Source organism: Octopus sinensis, unplaced genomic scaffold (assembly GCF_006345805.1).
Source record: "Octopus sinensis unplaced genomic scaffold, ASM634580v1 Contig18641_ERROPOS877441+, whole genome shotgun sequence".
Classification (NCBI taxonomy): Eukaryota; Metazoa; Mollusca; class Cephalopoda; order Octopoda; family Octopodidae; genus Octopus; species Octopus sinensis.
The window spans coordinates 47,459-63,567 of NW_021835958.1; positions in this window are offsets into that span (position 1 = coordinate 47,459).

Sequence of the window (16,109 nt, forward strand, 5' to 3'; positions counted from 1 at the left end):
ATGTGTGTATATATGTATGTATCTCTATGCGACGATAGGAAGAATGAAGCTTCTTTAAGATGAACCGAACCTGAACAATGAAAAGCCCCCTCTCCCTGCGCCCAAGGCTCCTCCGTCTCCACCTCCTCCTTTTCACTTACCCACTTGGCTGAAGTAATGTGCAACATACAGACAGGACAACCCTGGTGGTGACCCTTTCTGACACTGCTGGTTGTTTATAAAGATGTTTTAAGTGTCCACACTTCACCAATTTCCATCTGACTGATAAATCTCAGATGTTATAATAAAGAAATAAAATAAAATAAAATAAAATAAAAAGCAAAAAAAAAAATTTAGAAATCAAATGCAAAAGACATTAAAGAAAAATAAACAAACATTAATGATAATACTAATATTAATGAAAATGATGATAATGATGATGATAAAATAAATTAATAAAATAAAAATTCTAAAAAAAAAGAAAACAATTACTAAAATTCTATTTAAAAAAAAACTACAAAAACAAAACAAAAGACATTTTTTCTTCCTGGGAATGAAATAGAAGATTGGGTGAAATTAAATAGAATTTTCAAAGAAAACAAAAGGGAATTGAACAGAAAAATAAAAAAAAATTATTTAAAAAAATAAAGAAATCCTTAAAATTCACTATTGTTATATCTTTTTTATCTTTCAATCTTCATTTGTTGGTTTTTTTTGTGAATATGTATATTTTTGTGCATGTGTGTATGTTATGTATCCTCTGCTCACCAAAGTCTTGTTTTGTGTCTTAACACCTACCCCGCTTCTCACAACTGTCCCACCCTGTGTTGTCTGTCCTAACACCTGCCCATCTGACAACTGTCCCACCTTGTATTGTTTGTCCTAGCAATTGCCCCTCTTCTCACAACTGTCCCACTATGTATTATTTGCCCTAACCCTTGCCCCTCTTCTCACAACTATCCTACCTTGTATTGTTTGTCCTAACCCTTGCACATCTTCTCACAACTGTTCCACCCTGTATTGTTTTCCTAACCCTTGCTCTTCTCAAAACTGTCTCACCTTATCCCAACTTGTATTGTTTGTCCTAACCCTTGCTCCTCTTCTCACAACTATCCTACCTTGTATTGTTTGGTCCTAACCCTTTCTCCTCTTCTCACAACTGTCCCACCTTGTATTGTTTGTCCTAACTCTTGCTCATCTTCTCACAACTATCCCACCTTGTATTGCTTGACCTAACTCTTGCTCCTCTTCTCACAACTGTCCCACTTTGTATTGTTTGTCCTAACCCTTGCTCTTCTCACAACTGTCTCACCCTGTATTGTTTGTCCTAACCCTTGCCCCTCTTCTCAGAACTTCACAACTGTCCCACCATGTATTGTTTGTCCTAACCATTTCTCCTCTTCTCACAGCTGTCTCACCCTATATTGTTTGTCCTAATTCCTGCACTTCTACTTACAACTGTCTTGACTTATGTTTGCTTAGTCACCTGTCCTCTACATACAGCCATTCTATTCGTGAACTAAGGGGAACCTACTTATCTTAATCACTAGACCTGCTATAAATAGCTACCAGATCTCCCTCAACTTCCACCCAGTCACCTTAAAAATAAAGGCAGCACTGGATAATGAAATGTTGGATACATTATACAAGAAACAGAAAAAGGGTGTGATGAGCATATTTAGAAAGCCACGCATGTTACGACATTTTTTAAATTCCCAACTGTGATAATATCTTAGCCTTTATATATAGTGAAGGTAATAGAAGACTCTTGAGTGTACCTTTCCTGGTATATTATAACACTGTTATAATAGACATCCGACGGTGTATTATTTATATCAGTATTATAGTGAACTTCTTCCTGATGCATTATAATACTATCCTCCTCCCTTTTACCTTATGTAACTGTCATAGTGGACTTTATGAGTGGTTAAGTGCAAGTGGAGTGTCTAGTCGATAAAATACTTGCTCCAATGATATGAACACTTACAGGTTAACAAAGCCTTTGTATTTCTACTGATGACTTAGTGGTTCTTAACCCTTTGCATTTCGATTTAGTCTTGACAGTCTATGGTGTGTACTGGTATTAAGCTGTTCAGTAACTGCATAATTTTACATACAAGGAACTTTACAGTGTATTTACAGATTGTTCTCAATGTGATATATTTGTAAACACGGTGCCACACAGAGCGAGACATCGCACTTCTCACACACACACAATGTTTCGATGCGGTCAGTACCACTTCCTGTCTGCAAGGGGTTAATCTAGGTTGTAGCACTCCTTTATGGATACTGTGAGTTTACAAGGAAGTGCTGCTATGTGTCTAGAAGAGTTGTGATTTTTTTGGAAAATTTAAACCAAGAACAACACTTAAGTTTTAAATATATTTTCCAAAAGCACCTTTGTCAGGATTAGTATATGAACCAGACATTGTGTTATCAGCTTGCAGAGTCATCACTGATGATGATGCACCTAGGTCTGATACATTTTCCTTGTATAAGGCTTTGCCTTCTTTAGTACTTAAAGTCTGGTATTTATTATATTAGTCTCTTTTGTCAAAATACTAGTTATGGGATGTAAACAAACCAACACCAGTTGTCAAGCTGTTAGAAAGACGAACACAAAGACATACACACACACACGCACACAGACATATGCATATGTACACATATATGACAGGCAGCCATACAACTTCCATCTACCAAATTTACTCACAAAGCATCAATCAGTTTGGGGCTATTGCAGAAAACATTTATCTAAGGTGCTGTGCAGTGGGACTGAACCCAAAACCACGTGCTTGCAAAGTAAGTGTCTTAACCACAAAACTATGCTTGATGTTTAAAATATCTTAATATGATTAGGTTCCTTTTTTAGCTTGACCACAAAGTGGGGATGAAAAGATAGATGGTCATCATGTAAAAGGTTATTTCTTGGCTCCCTTCGTGTAGCCAGTTCTGGGTGTAAAGAAATAAACCACAGTACATGGATGGTGCTTTATTCATCAACCCACAAAGAAATGAAAGGTAAAATTGGTCTTGGTGCAATTTGAACTCAGAAGGTCGTAACAAATACTACATCTATCTATCTATCTATCTATCTATGTAATGTATGTGTGTTTGTGCATGGTGCAGTTTCCTTGCCTTGACTTTGTGTGAGAGTTGCAAACAAGTGTCACCATCATGTAAGCAATGTCCTTCATTTCCAGTCTTATGTGAAAACATGTCTGGTCATGAGGAAATAATACCTTACTTGGAACACAAGAGATAATTCATTACAAGGGCATTCAGCTGTAGAAAAACCTGCTTCAACAAATTGTGTCTGGCCTATGTAAGCATTGAAAAGTGAACATTAAAATGATGATTCTGTCTAAATCTCAAATGATTTGTGTACAGATTATTATGTAAGCCTTTTTCAAATAGATATATGACATGTAGGTAATTAATTGAAAAACTAAGTACAAATATTTCTGTCTACCATTTGGCAGGAATCTTTAATAAGCCGCCCAAAATCTTCCTACAACTTCTACACTACTATACTATTTTTCATGTCATTCTCCTTTGTTAAAATTACCTAATTTGAATTGTAGTATAAAAGTGATCAAATTTCTTCATTGTTCTTTTGCTCACTCATTTGACACAATGTACAAGCTACATACACTTACTCATACAATACAGATAGAATCTGACATAAAAAAAACCTCATTGAATGAAAAATTTCCATATAGAAACTTTTTAATTCTGTTGCTCTGCCCTCAAGATGCATGTCTTCTCTGCGTCTAAGCATGCCACACACTAACCTGAAATTTCTAATCCCTTGTACTATTGCTGGATAGTTGCTGGCCCCTCTGTTAGCTTCATCCATCCTTTTGACAAGTATTGTTCTAGTCCTGAGTTTCCAGCAACCCACCCCACCAAGTTAACTTAAGTAGGGGTGCCAGTTTAGTCATTAGCAACTTGGTTATGCATCATACCAGACAAAAAGTTGTCAGTATCTTTTGTGAGTGACCTGATAATGTCTTACCATTCTGGGTTCAAATCCCAGTGGGGTCGACTTTGACTTTCTGCCTTTTAGAATCAATGTAATAATAACTAGCAATGACAAACTGTGATCGGTTCAAATAATCTTACAACCATTTCCTACAGATACATGTGACCATTGACCAAAATTAAATAGCATCATTATTACAACTGTTATTAAAATAGAGACCAGATCCAATATGTGAGGAAGATATGTTGTTATGCTTACGACATTTCACCAAAGCAGCTTTTATGGAATTATTTAATCAGTTGCAATCAATAGTTAAAGGCAGCAAGTGAACAAAATTGTTAGCAGGTCAGACAAAATGCTTAGTGATATTTCTTCTAGCTCTTTGCATTCTGAGTTCCAATTCCACTGAGGTTAACTTGGCCCTTCATCCCTTTGTGGGGGGTGTGTATCAATAAAACAAAGTACCAGTCATATCACAAGGTCAGTGTAGTTGATTTTCCCCCTCTCCACCTTAAAATTGTCAGCCTTGACCTCTGCAACGAACCAGTGTCCCATCATCATCGTCATCATTGTTTAATGTCCACCTTCCATGTTGGCATGGGTTGGACGGTTTGACTGAGGACTGGCAAGACAGGAGGCTGCACCAGGCTTCAATCTGATCTGGAGAGGTTTCTACAGCTGGATACCCTTTCTAACGCCAACCACTCCAAGAATATAGTTGGTGCTTTTTACATGCCACTGGCATGAGAACCAGTAAGGTGGTACTGGCATCCCTGTTCAGGAGAAATGTAATCTCAGGTACTTATATGCCCTGGAACTCAGGCCTCGTATGAGGCCTAGAGCTTGCAACGAGGCAGGGAGAATCAGTAGTTAAAACTCCTTCAAAGCGCATCATGCATGTGTGTGGGACAAAGATAAAAAGTGGCTAAAGTACTTTTGATCGCTTGCGATTGATGTGAAGTGGACAACAACTAATATACAATATTTGAAACGAGCAATGAGCTAAGGCTGTGTTGGCTCATATTAATACAATTCCAGGTGCGCTAAAACTCCTATAATCTCTCTGATCCTACCTCACTGAAATACGATTTTGGAAAAGATTCAACATGGAAGCCTCAACGTGGTCGTTTGGTCTACATGAAATGGCAACTTAACATTCCTCAACGAACAAATGAAATAATATAGTGATAGATATATTATGGCTGAAAAAAAAAAAGATTGATGGTCCTTGCTAGATCATTTTTTGATCATAGGGCTTTTGGTTAAGCAATTTTCAAATTTTGATGCAAGGCCAGAAATTTTAGAAGGATGGCGTAAATAGCTTACATCGCCCGAGTACTTGACTAATGGTTATTTTCTTGACTTTAAAAGGATGAAAGGTAAAGCTTAGCTTCGTCGGGATTCGAACTCAGAACATAAGAAACCGGAGGAAATGCTGCAAAGTACTTCGTTCGCTGGCGATTCTGTCAAATTCACCAGCGCACAAAGTTATGAACCAAGGGAAGTAACTGTACGTACGAAGAGAAATAACTCGAACAAGTTTTTGTCAAAGATGTTTTGCAATGAAAACGAAATAATTTGTATTTTTTTTAAATGGAGCCGATTTATTTGTTCGCAGATTATTACTGGCATTAAAATCACAAAACGATTTTGAGGATGAAAGCGATATAACAATGACACACACAATCTGTTTTTTTCCAAAATACCCTAGTGCATATCCGATAATTATCAACGTAAACAAGGCCATGCATTAAGTTCGGTCTCAGTATTTGACACGTACTTCATTTTATACCCCTCAGATGGATGAAACGCAAAACAGAACTAGGCGAAATTCAAACTCAGAGCATAAACGAGACTCAAACGCTGAGTAATAAAGAAAACACAAGGTTGTTGTTTTTTAAATCTCACACATACACATGCAAACTCTTTAAAAGTAGATCCCATTAATAAGGCTAATTTTTTTAAAAAGTAGCTCAAAGATATAGCACCAGCAAATAGAGAATATAACTAATATAACGTAGTGTCAATTAGGGATTAGGTAAAATATCTGGAACCAGAGAGCTCTAATGACAATTTTCAGCAGTCACATCACTACACCCGATGTCGTAATTCGCTAGAATACTATCCATAGGGTCAAGAAAATCTGACCAATCACGACATGGCATGGGAATAGGTTCCAGCGACGATTTAATTTTTTTCAGGTTGAGTAGGCGTAGCTCTGGCCCTGGTAAAATTATAATTTCTTGGTTCCAATGAGTTAGGTATAACAGCAGAAAGAAATACAAGAAAACGAGTTGCAACTGACTTCCCCACTTTATTCAACCACTAACTGAATCGGTACAGAAAACTTTGGTACATACTGAATGATACTGTCTGAAGAAAATATACATATGGTTACCCATGCAGTTGGAACTTGGTAATATGAGCTTGACTAAACGGAACAGCAGCACGTCAAGGCTATCTACCAAATATCTCTCTTCTCTCTACCAAAATAGGAACTTAATTGTGCTTCCCATCTCACTGAAGGATAGTGGGAAAGATTCCTCTTTTTAAAGCTGATTAGGGACTCCAGTGAACAAACATAATTTTCCTGTGCTAGGCTGGTCTGTCACGTGATTGGATGATAGCCCATGTAAAGTCAGAAAGACTTGATTGCAACCACATGTAGAAAACACACATGTGAGCTAATTTCTGGGTATTTAAAGCTAGACAGCTGAATGATAAATATACTTCTGTTACACATCTTTTGGCACACTTCCTTCTGAGCCTATCGATCAGCATATATTTGGCACACTTTTTCTAGTTGACAAGGAGCAAACTAATTCCAAACACACATCCCAGACACACATTCATATACATGTACACGCATACAACATAGCTTTGAAGTGTTTTGTATTGGTAGAATTCACAGGTAATACCAAGATTTACTTGACAGAGATCACAACATTAATACTTCTAGCTCAACAAGCTGAATTCTAATCTGGCAGACCCACCATAAATCAACTTTTGAATCTCATTCAGCATACTGAGATGGGTTTCAGAAAGGACTAATAACAAAAGCCACCTTTGTTGATTTATCTGCCATGCAAGACACTGTGAATCACCACCTCCTTCAACAAAAGAGCTTGAAGTTGACAAAAGACCTGGTGCTTATGACCTTCATTGGAACCTCCCTGTAGATAGGTGCCTTTTTGTTGTTTTGAACAACAAGCAAAATTACCAGCGACAACAAGGTAGTATACTAGGCTCTGTACTATATAACATCTATACTAATGACCAGCCAATGAACCAGAAAACTGAGTGGTTTATTTATGCTGGCCACCTTTGTAGAAACAGTAGTAGAAGCAAACCTCAGGTGAACCCTAGATGATAACTTCTTTATTATGAATGCAACAGCCTATATGCCAACCCTGTGACTCAAGTCTGCTCATTTCATATTAAGAATCTTGAAGCCATTCATTCCTCTTAATGTCAATGGTCTGGAAACACCCCTGCAGCACTGTATCTCTCCTGTCTACTTTGGAGTAACCTCGAACTGCATTCTCTCTCTCCTTGTTGAAAACATGAAATTAAAAGTTGGTTCCCAAAGCAACATTCAGCAGAAACTAGTCATCTCCAAATGGGGAGCCACTGCACACACATTAGGGTCTCCTGATCTGGCCTCATGCTATTCCTCTGTGGAATATGCATGTCCTGTCTGGGAGAAATCAATCCATGCCAAGGAACTTGGCCTAGCATTGAGCAATATCTGCCACTGTGGAGGCGCAATGGCCCAGTGGTTAGGGCAGCAGACTCACGGTTGTAAGAATACAGTTTCGATTCCCAGACCAGGCATTGTGAGTGTTTATTGAGCAAAAACACCTAAGCTCCACGAGGCTCAGTACAATTTATTTGGGAAAGAATTCATTTTTGATGCTCTGATGAAACTATAAGGTATTAAGATGCTCAACTATGAGTCCACTGTACGCTGTAGCTGAAACAGCTGTAAGCTAATAAGATTCATAAGATAGTTATTTATTCTTTTGTCATCTCTCTTCCTTAAATATATATATATAAGGAAGAGAGATGACAAATATATATGTGAAGGTGCATGGCTCAGTGGTTAAAGCGTTGAGCTTACGATTGTGAGGTTGTGAGCTCGAATCCCGGACTGGGCTGCATGTTGTGTTCTTGAGCAAGACACTTATTTCATGCTGCTCCAGTTCACTCAGCTGTAGAAATGAGTTGCGATGTCACAGGTGCCAAGCTGTATCGGCCTTTGCCTTTCCCTTGGATAATACTGGTGGCATGGAGAAGGGAGGCCGGTATGCATGGGCGGCTGCTGGTCTTCCATAAACAACCTTGCGTGGACTTGTTCCTGGGAGGGTAACTTTCAAGGTGCAATCCCATGGTCTGTGCTGTGACCGAAGGGGGTCTCAGAATATATATATACATATATAAAGTATGTGTATGTGTGTGTGGATATTTGGAAATATGATGTGCTTGAGAAGACCCGGCAAACTAAGTGAGACCATAACCTGTGGCCTATGCCAGTGGTGTAACCAGCCCACTTAGGCATACCTTTCTTTCATTGGACACTAAACTCTGCTTGCGAAGACCTGTTGAAGCAAGTGAAATCGAAATCAAATTCGGTGACAGCACTGCATGACTGGCATCCACGCTAGTGGAGCGCTAAGAGCACCTTTCGAGCATGATCGTTGCCAGTGCTGTTGACTGGCCCCCGTGCTGGTGGTATGCAAAAAGCACCATTTGAGCATGATCGTTACCGGTGTCGCCTTAGTGGCACTTGTGCTGGTGGTACATGGAAAACAACATTCGAACGAGGGCGTTGCCAGTGCCGCTGGACTGGCTGCTGTGCAGGTGACACGTAAAAACACCATTTGAGTGTGGCCGTTGCCAGTACCACCTGACCGGCCCTCATGCCGGTTGCATGTAAAAACACCCACTGCACTCTCGGAGTTGTTGGCATTAGGATGGGCATCCAGCTGTAGAAACTCTGCCAGATCAGATTGGAGCCTGGTGCAGCCATCTGGTTAGCCTGTCCTCAGTCGAACCGTCCAACCCATGCCAGCATGGAAAGTGGACGTTAAACGATGATGATGATGATGATGTGAGTATGTGTATGTTTGTGCCTCTTTGCCTTGACATTGTGGGTTAAGTGTAAATGAGTGTCACTATCATCATGTAAGCGGTGTCATTTCTTTCTAATATTCTGTGAAAACATGTTTAGCAATGGAGTAACATTACTTTACTTGCAAACGGGTGAAAGTTGATGACTGGAGGGGCATCTAGCCATAGAAAATCTGCTTTAATAAACTCCATTCAATGCAACCATGGATGAGTGGATGCTAAACCAACGATGACGACGACGACGATGATGATGATGATGATGAAAGTGTATTAAATTATTTTGTTATGTAGAAGAGGGGAAATTTTGGCTGTGTGGTAAGTAGCTTGCTTACCAACCACATGGTTCCAAGTTCAGTCCCACTGCGTGGCACCTTGGGCAATGTCATCTACTATAGCCTCAGGCAGATCAAAGCCCTGTGAGTGGATTTGGTTGACGGAAACTGTGTATGTATATGTTTTTGTGTCTGTGTTTGTGCCCCCAACATGACTTGGCAACCGATGCTGGTGTGTTTACATTCCCATAACTTAGTGGTTCAGCAAAAGAGACCGATAGAATAAGTACTAGGCTAACAAAGAATAAGTCCTGGGGTCGATTTGCTCGACTAAAGGCGGTGATCCAGCATGGCCGCAGTCAAATTACTGAAACAAGTAAAAGAGTATTCCAGCTAAGGCACTACATTAGAGAGAGAGAGAGAGAGAGAGAGAGAGAGAGAGAGAGAGAGAGAGAGAGAGAGAATGAGAGAGAGAAACAAAATGTTCATTAATTATGATTTATCTCACTTCTGTTTTCATGGTTTGTAATTAGAATTTAGCAGAAGACAACTAAAATAGCATGGGATCTCCAAAGTAACGTTACTGTTTAGCCCTAGGCTTGCCATGATTAACCCTTTAGCATTCAGATTAAATTATATTATAATTTTTATTTATCGACATTGTTTTGAATTAATCAGGCATTATTTTGTACCTTTGAGATTTTGATGGTGTGATTGTATATTCTTTGTATGACATTGTATGGTAGGTGTGAGAGACCCAATCTGGTTGGTTAGAACATGAAGCATGCAAAATATTTTGGTTGGACCTGAGCAGTTTCAATACTAAAAGATTAAGCTGATTTATAACCAAAATTGTTCCAGCAGTAATTACCCCCAGCTTTTAATTGAACCATTTATTCAACAGGTCTTTTTTTTTATAAAGATGTTAGTGTTAACACTTCCAATGAGATTTTGGTGCTTTTTCTTGCAGATTAAGCAACCACATAGGGGCTTTTTTTTCTATTAATGCAACAATAATATAGTGAGTAGGTTGGAATTTCACAAATGATAATAAAAAATATTTTAAAGCACAGACTATATAGGGACAATGGTTTCTTTATCTTGTCTCCATCACACAAATGTTAGTAATTGGGTAGTGCCATTTAACAAAATTCTAAATTTATTTCCATTGAAACAAATTAGATGGCAGCAGTTGTTTTATTACAATTGTTGTTGCTTAACCTTCAAGTCAACCCCCAATGTGTAAACTTATCATCAAAAGCATTACATTTACGATCATCCTGTCATGTTTTTCTTCTGACATAAATAGTTTATTCAGTGCTGCATTATTTAATGCAACCTTCTTTTATATCATGCAAACATGGAGACACTCTCATATATACGAGAATGTATCTGCATGATCTCTATGACATCTGCTTTGGAGCTTACACACACACACACACACACACACACACACCATATTTTTATTTATTCTTTTTATCTTTTACTTGTTTCAGTCATTAGACTACAGCCATGAAGGAGTACCACCTTCAAACGTCTAATCAAACAAATCGACCCCAATACCTATTTTTTAAGTCTGATACGTACTCTATCAGTCTCTTTTGCCAAGTTGCTAAGTTACAGCAACATAAACAAACCAACACCGGTTGTGAAGAAGTGGGTGGGAGTGGGGACACAAACACACATACACACACACATGTATACATGTACAAGATAGTCTTCTACAAAGTTTCTTTCTACTAAACCCACTCGCAGTGGAACTGAACCTCAAACCATGTGGTTGCAAAGCAAATTTCTCAACCACACAGCCATGCCTGTGCCGTATATATCTATATATGTTTGCATGTACAAATGAAGAGAAATATATTATATATGTATATATATGATGGACTCTCCAGTCAGTTTCAATGTATGAGGCTCCAACAACATACTTTTCCTTTGTCAGTCATAATGCTTATGTCAAATGTGACATTTAAGTTCCACCAACAATTTGCAAAGAAGGCCACAATGTTGCAAGTATGAGGATTACAGATCAGTGCAGGTTGCATATTTGCAACTACTTTTCTCCTTTGGCTTGCACCCTGAAGCCTGTTAATGCAGGTTGCAACAAAGTTTTTAATACCATTTTGACACATTGATCTCCATTTTGTTTGCACCAAGGCTGTTCGCTCAAAGGTCTTGTGAGCTATTTTCAGCACTAACAGGTTACTCTTCAGCTTGTCCTTATATCTGAGCCATGGTCAACCAGCATTCCTGTGTCCACTCTCAAACTGGCTGTACATGAAAACTTTGGGTATTCTTTCATCACTCATACTGATAACATGGCCTGCCCAGCACAATTTTGATTGTATAAGGAAGCTCTCAATTCCACCAATATTACACTTGCTAAACAAGTTGGCATTAGAGAATTTGTCTTTTAGTGAATAACTGCAGATAGTCCTCAGTCAGTCTTTGTAGAAGATGTCTAATTGGCTAATGTATCATCTAAAGGGTATCCACAATTCTGAGCCACACAAGAAAATAGTAAGAATGGCTACTTTAAAGACCTGTACTTTGGTGTCAAGTTCGATGCCCCTTTCATTCCATAGAGGATGACGGAGTTTGCCAAAAGCATTAGTTGCCTTTGATGAAAATTTTCAAACAAATTTTTCAAAAATTTTGCTGAAAATTTTCAAAAGTTCTGATGAAAATTTTCAGAAATAGTCTCAAAACTTTTTATTGATAATTTTCAGGAAACTTTTCAAAAATTTTTATGAAAATTTCCAGAAATATTTTCAAAAATTTTGATGAAAATTTTCAGAAACTTTTCAAAAATCTTAATAAAAATTTTCAAAAACCTATTCAAAAATTTTGATAAAAATTTTCAAAAAAATTTCCAAAATTTTGAGGAAAATTGTCAGAAAACTTTTCAAAAATTTTGATGAGTGTGTTAAATAATAAGGTACTAAAAGAGAATGACTCTCCCCAGAAACAACAGAATATACACTGTTTTCGCTAATTACTCTTTCACTCACTTTTGCTACTTTCAGTTATTTGACTGCGGCTATGTTGGAGCACAAACTATATATTTACGATAACTACATATTGAGGGGAGATAACTACAAAATATCTTCTAGAGTTACTTCCCTTGGATATAATAATTTAATAACAATAATAAATATGTAAGGAAACTAGCTCAAGAATATAATTTGTAATTATATCTCTTAAATATGACGGGATAACTACAATATACATTCTAGAGTTATTTCCCTTCCATATGACTATATTAGTAACGTTATTCAATTATAATATGCAAGGGATGTAACTCTACAAGGTATTTTGTACTATAATGAAGAGGTGACGTACACAATTACTCTTTTCCTTGTTTGTCTCAGTTGACTGTGCCCATGCTGGAGTACTGCCTTTTGTCGAGCAAATCGACACCAGGACTTATTCTTTCTAAGTCTAGTATTATTCCATTTGTCCCCTTTGCCGAACTGCTAATTTACGGGAGCGTAAACACCACAGCATCAGTTGTGAAGCAGTTTTGGGGACACAGAAACATACACACACACACACACATACATACACATATATATTCATATATTCGACGGGCTTCTTTCTATTTCCATGTACCAAACCCACTCAAAAACTTTGGTCTGTCCGAGGCTATATTAGAAGACACTTGCCCATGGTGCTACGTAGTGGGACTGAACCAAAAGCCATGTGGTTGGTAAGCAAGCTACATACCACACAGCCACTCTTACGCCTATATATTTACATATACATATATACGACATTCTTCTTTCAGTGTGTGAGTGTTTGGATGTGTAACTGTATTTTCATTTCTATGTGTGTGTGAGTCAGTGTTTTCATTTCTTTGTGTTCGAGTGTGTGCGTGTGTAGGTGTGTAACTGTGTGTTTTCATTTCTGTGTTTGTCTGTGTGTGTGAGTGTTTGTGTGTGTAGCTGTGTATTTTCATTTCTATGTGTGTGTGTGTGTGTTTGTGCGTATGTGAGTGTGTGTGTGTGTGAGTATTTTTTTTTCAGTGTTTGTGTGTGTGGGACTCTTTTTATTTATGTGTGTGTGTGAATGTGTGTGTGGGTATTTTCATTTCAGTGTTTGTGTGTGTGTGTGAGAGTGTTTTTATTTCTGTGTGTACGTGTGTGTGAGCGACTGAATGTTTTTATTTGTTTGTGTGTGTGCGACAATTACAGCTACAACAAACATTTTAACCATCTTTAAGATACCCACAGTTGCAGATTACTAACTACTAAATGAAAAGAAGTTCAATTTATTCCACCTTTAGTGACTTCAGATGTTGCTCATATTTTTCTCATATGGCAACAATGTATTAATTTCACAAGTGGATAAAGGAAATTCTCATACTGGCGTGGAGGGGGCTGATATTCTATTTGCGAGTGTTAAGCACCCAATGACCCCGTATCTACATACCTGGATAGGCCATGATTGGTCTCATTCGGAGATCTCTCGGGTGTGGAATATTTATGACTATAGAAGTTAACTTGTTTATAAGGCTTCGTTTCTGGCCTCACTTTTGTAGATTTTGGGAAGTAATTTGTCTCCTTTTTTGTTAAATATTGTTGGAACTGGTGGATAAGAGTAAACAGTTTGGTCGTTATCTTCGATTGACTGTAGTTGTTGATGTTTTTAACCGATGCTGGTGTGTTTTACTTCCTGTATTTTAGCGGTTCGTCAAAAGAGAATAAGTTATAAGTTAGTATAAATACTAGGCTTACAAAGAATAAGTGTTGCGGACGATGTGCTCGACTAAAGGCGGTGCTCCAGCATTTATATATACATATTTATGTAAATATATATATATATATATATATATATATATATATATATATATATATATATATATATATATATATACAGATATACGTGTATATATCCACACACGCATATATACTATCTAAAACAAAAAAGAAACTTGATTATGTCCGAAGGGTAGTACTAGATAACATTATTACTTTATATATTTGTGGGGTGTAATGAAATGTAAATGATCAGCTAGTCAATGTTTATTTGTTAAAGGTACCAGCAGATTACTTGGATGTGTATGTGTGTCTGTTGGTGCGCGCATGCTCGTGTCCCCTTTCGCAGGCGTAAAACGAACACACCTATTACAGAAATTACAACATGAAACGTATTATATGACGTTAGGGAAGTAACTCTAGGAGATATTTTCAAGCCAAGTAATATTGCAATAGTGACAGATACTAGTGTCACACAAACGGCACCCATGCCGATGGCATGTAAAAGAACCCATTACACTCTTGGAGTAGTTGGTATTAGGAGGGGGATCTAACCATAGAAACCTTGCCAAATCAGATGGAGTTTGGTATAGCCTTCCAGCTTGCCAGCCCTGGTCTGATGATGATATATATCAGGTCATTAAGAATGAAATATCTGATTCTCTTATGCACTAAGTTTGACAGTCGTTAACTGTAATGTTTTATCCTAACAATTCTTTGTTTTATAACATTTAAGAATTACATCATCACTTTTCGAAATGCAATTCATGATGTCTGATTATATTGCCTCTTGTAAATCAATTTTTTTGAAACCATGAATATATCAAAAATTCATGTTTATGAATATGAGTTCCATCATGGAACCAATGCATCTCAAACAGCTCGAAACATCAATGAGGTATTTGGTGAAGCTGTGGCGAGTGAGCGCACTATACATTGATGGTTTGAGAACTTCCAGTATGGTGACTTTACCCTCGAAAATCAACCCAATGGTAGACCTGAGACCAAGGTGGATAATGATGAGCTGGAAACTGGCGGATACATCTCAAACTACGCGTGAATTAGCAGCAAAGTTTGATGCTTTCATTCAAACTATATTGGACCATCTCAAATAAATTTGCAAGGTAAAGAAACTAGCCAAGTGGGTACCACATGAACTGAATGAGCATCAAATGACACGTCTTCAAAATTACTGTTCTTTGCTGTCATGGCATAAAAGCGAACCATTTTTGCATCGTATTGTTATGTGTGATGAAAAATGGATTTCTTTCAACAATAGCAAGTGTTCTGCACAGTGGTTGGATAGAGACAAAGTGCCAAAATACAGTTCAAAAAAAGAATATTCACCAAAAAAAGCTAATTGTGCCTGTTTGGTGGTCCAGCACTGGTGTCCTCCACTGCAGCTTCATGAGACCTGGTTAGTCAATTACAGCAGGCATATACATCAACCAGTACGATGAAATGATGAGTAAAATTGCAATTAAACAACAGGGATTGGTCAATAGAGACAGACCAATACCCTTGCAAGGCAATGCTCGACTACATGTTGCACAAAGAACGCTACACAAGTTACAAGAACTGAACTTGGAAGTACTCTGTCATCCACCATATTCACCAGAACTTGCAACAACTGACTATCATGTTTTCCAGGCATTAGACAACTTTTTGCAAGGAAAAAACTTCAAAGATGTAAAAATAGCCTTTTGTGATTTCATAACCTCTTGCTCCCCAGAATTCTTCGCAGCCAGCATAAATAAGCTACCGATAAAATGGCAAAACTGAGTTGATAATTTAGGTGCATACTTTGATTAATTGTATTGCTTTTTGTTGAGATAAAGTAAAATAAGCTTTCAGTTCAAAATCAGACATTTCATTCTTAATGACCTGATTATACACACACACACACACACACACACACACACACACACACACACACACACACACACACACACACACACACACACACACACACAACAGGCTTCT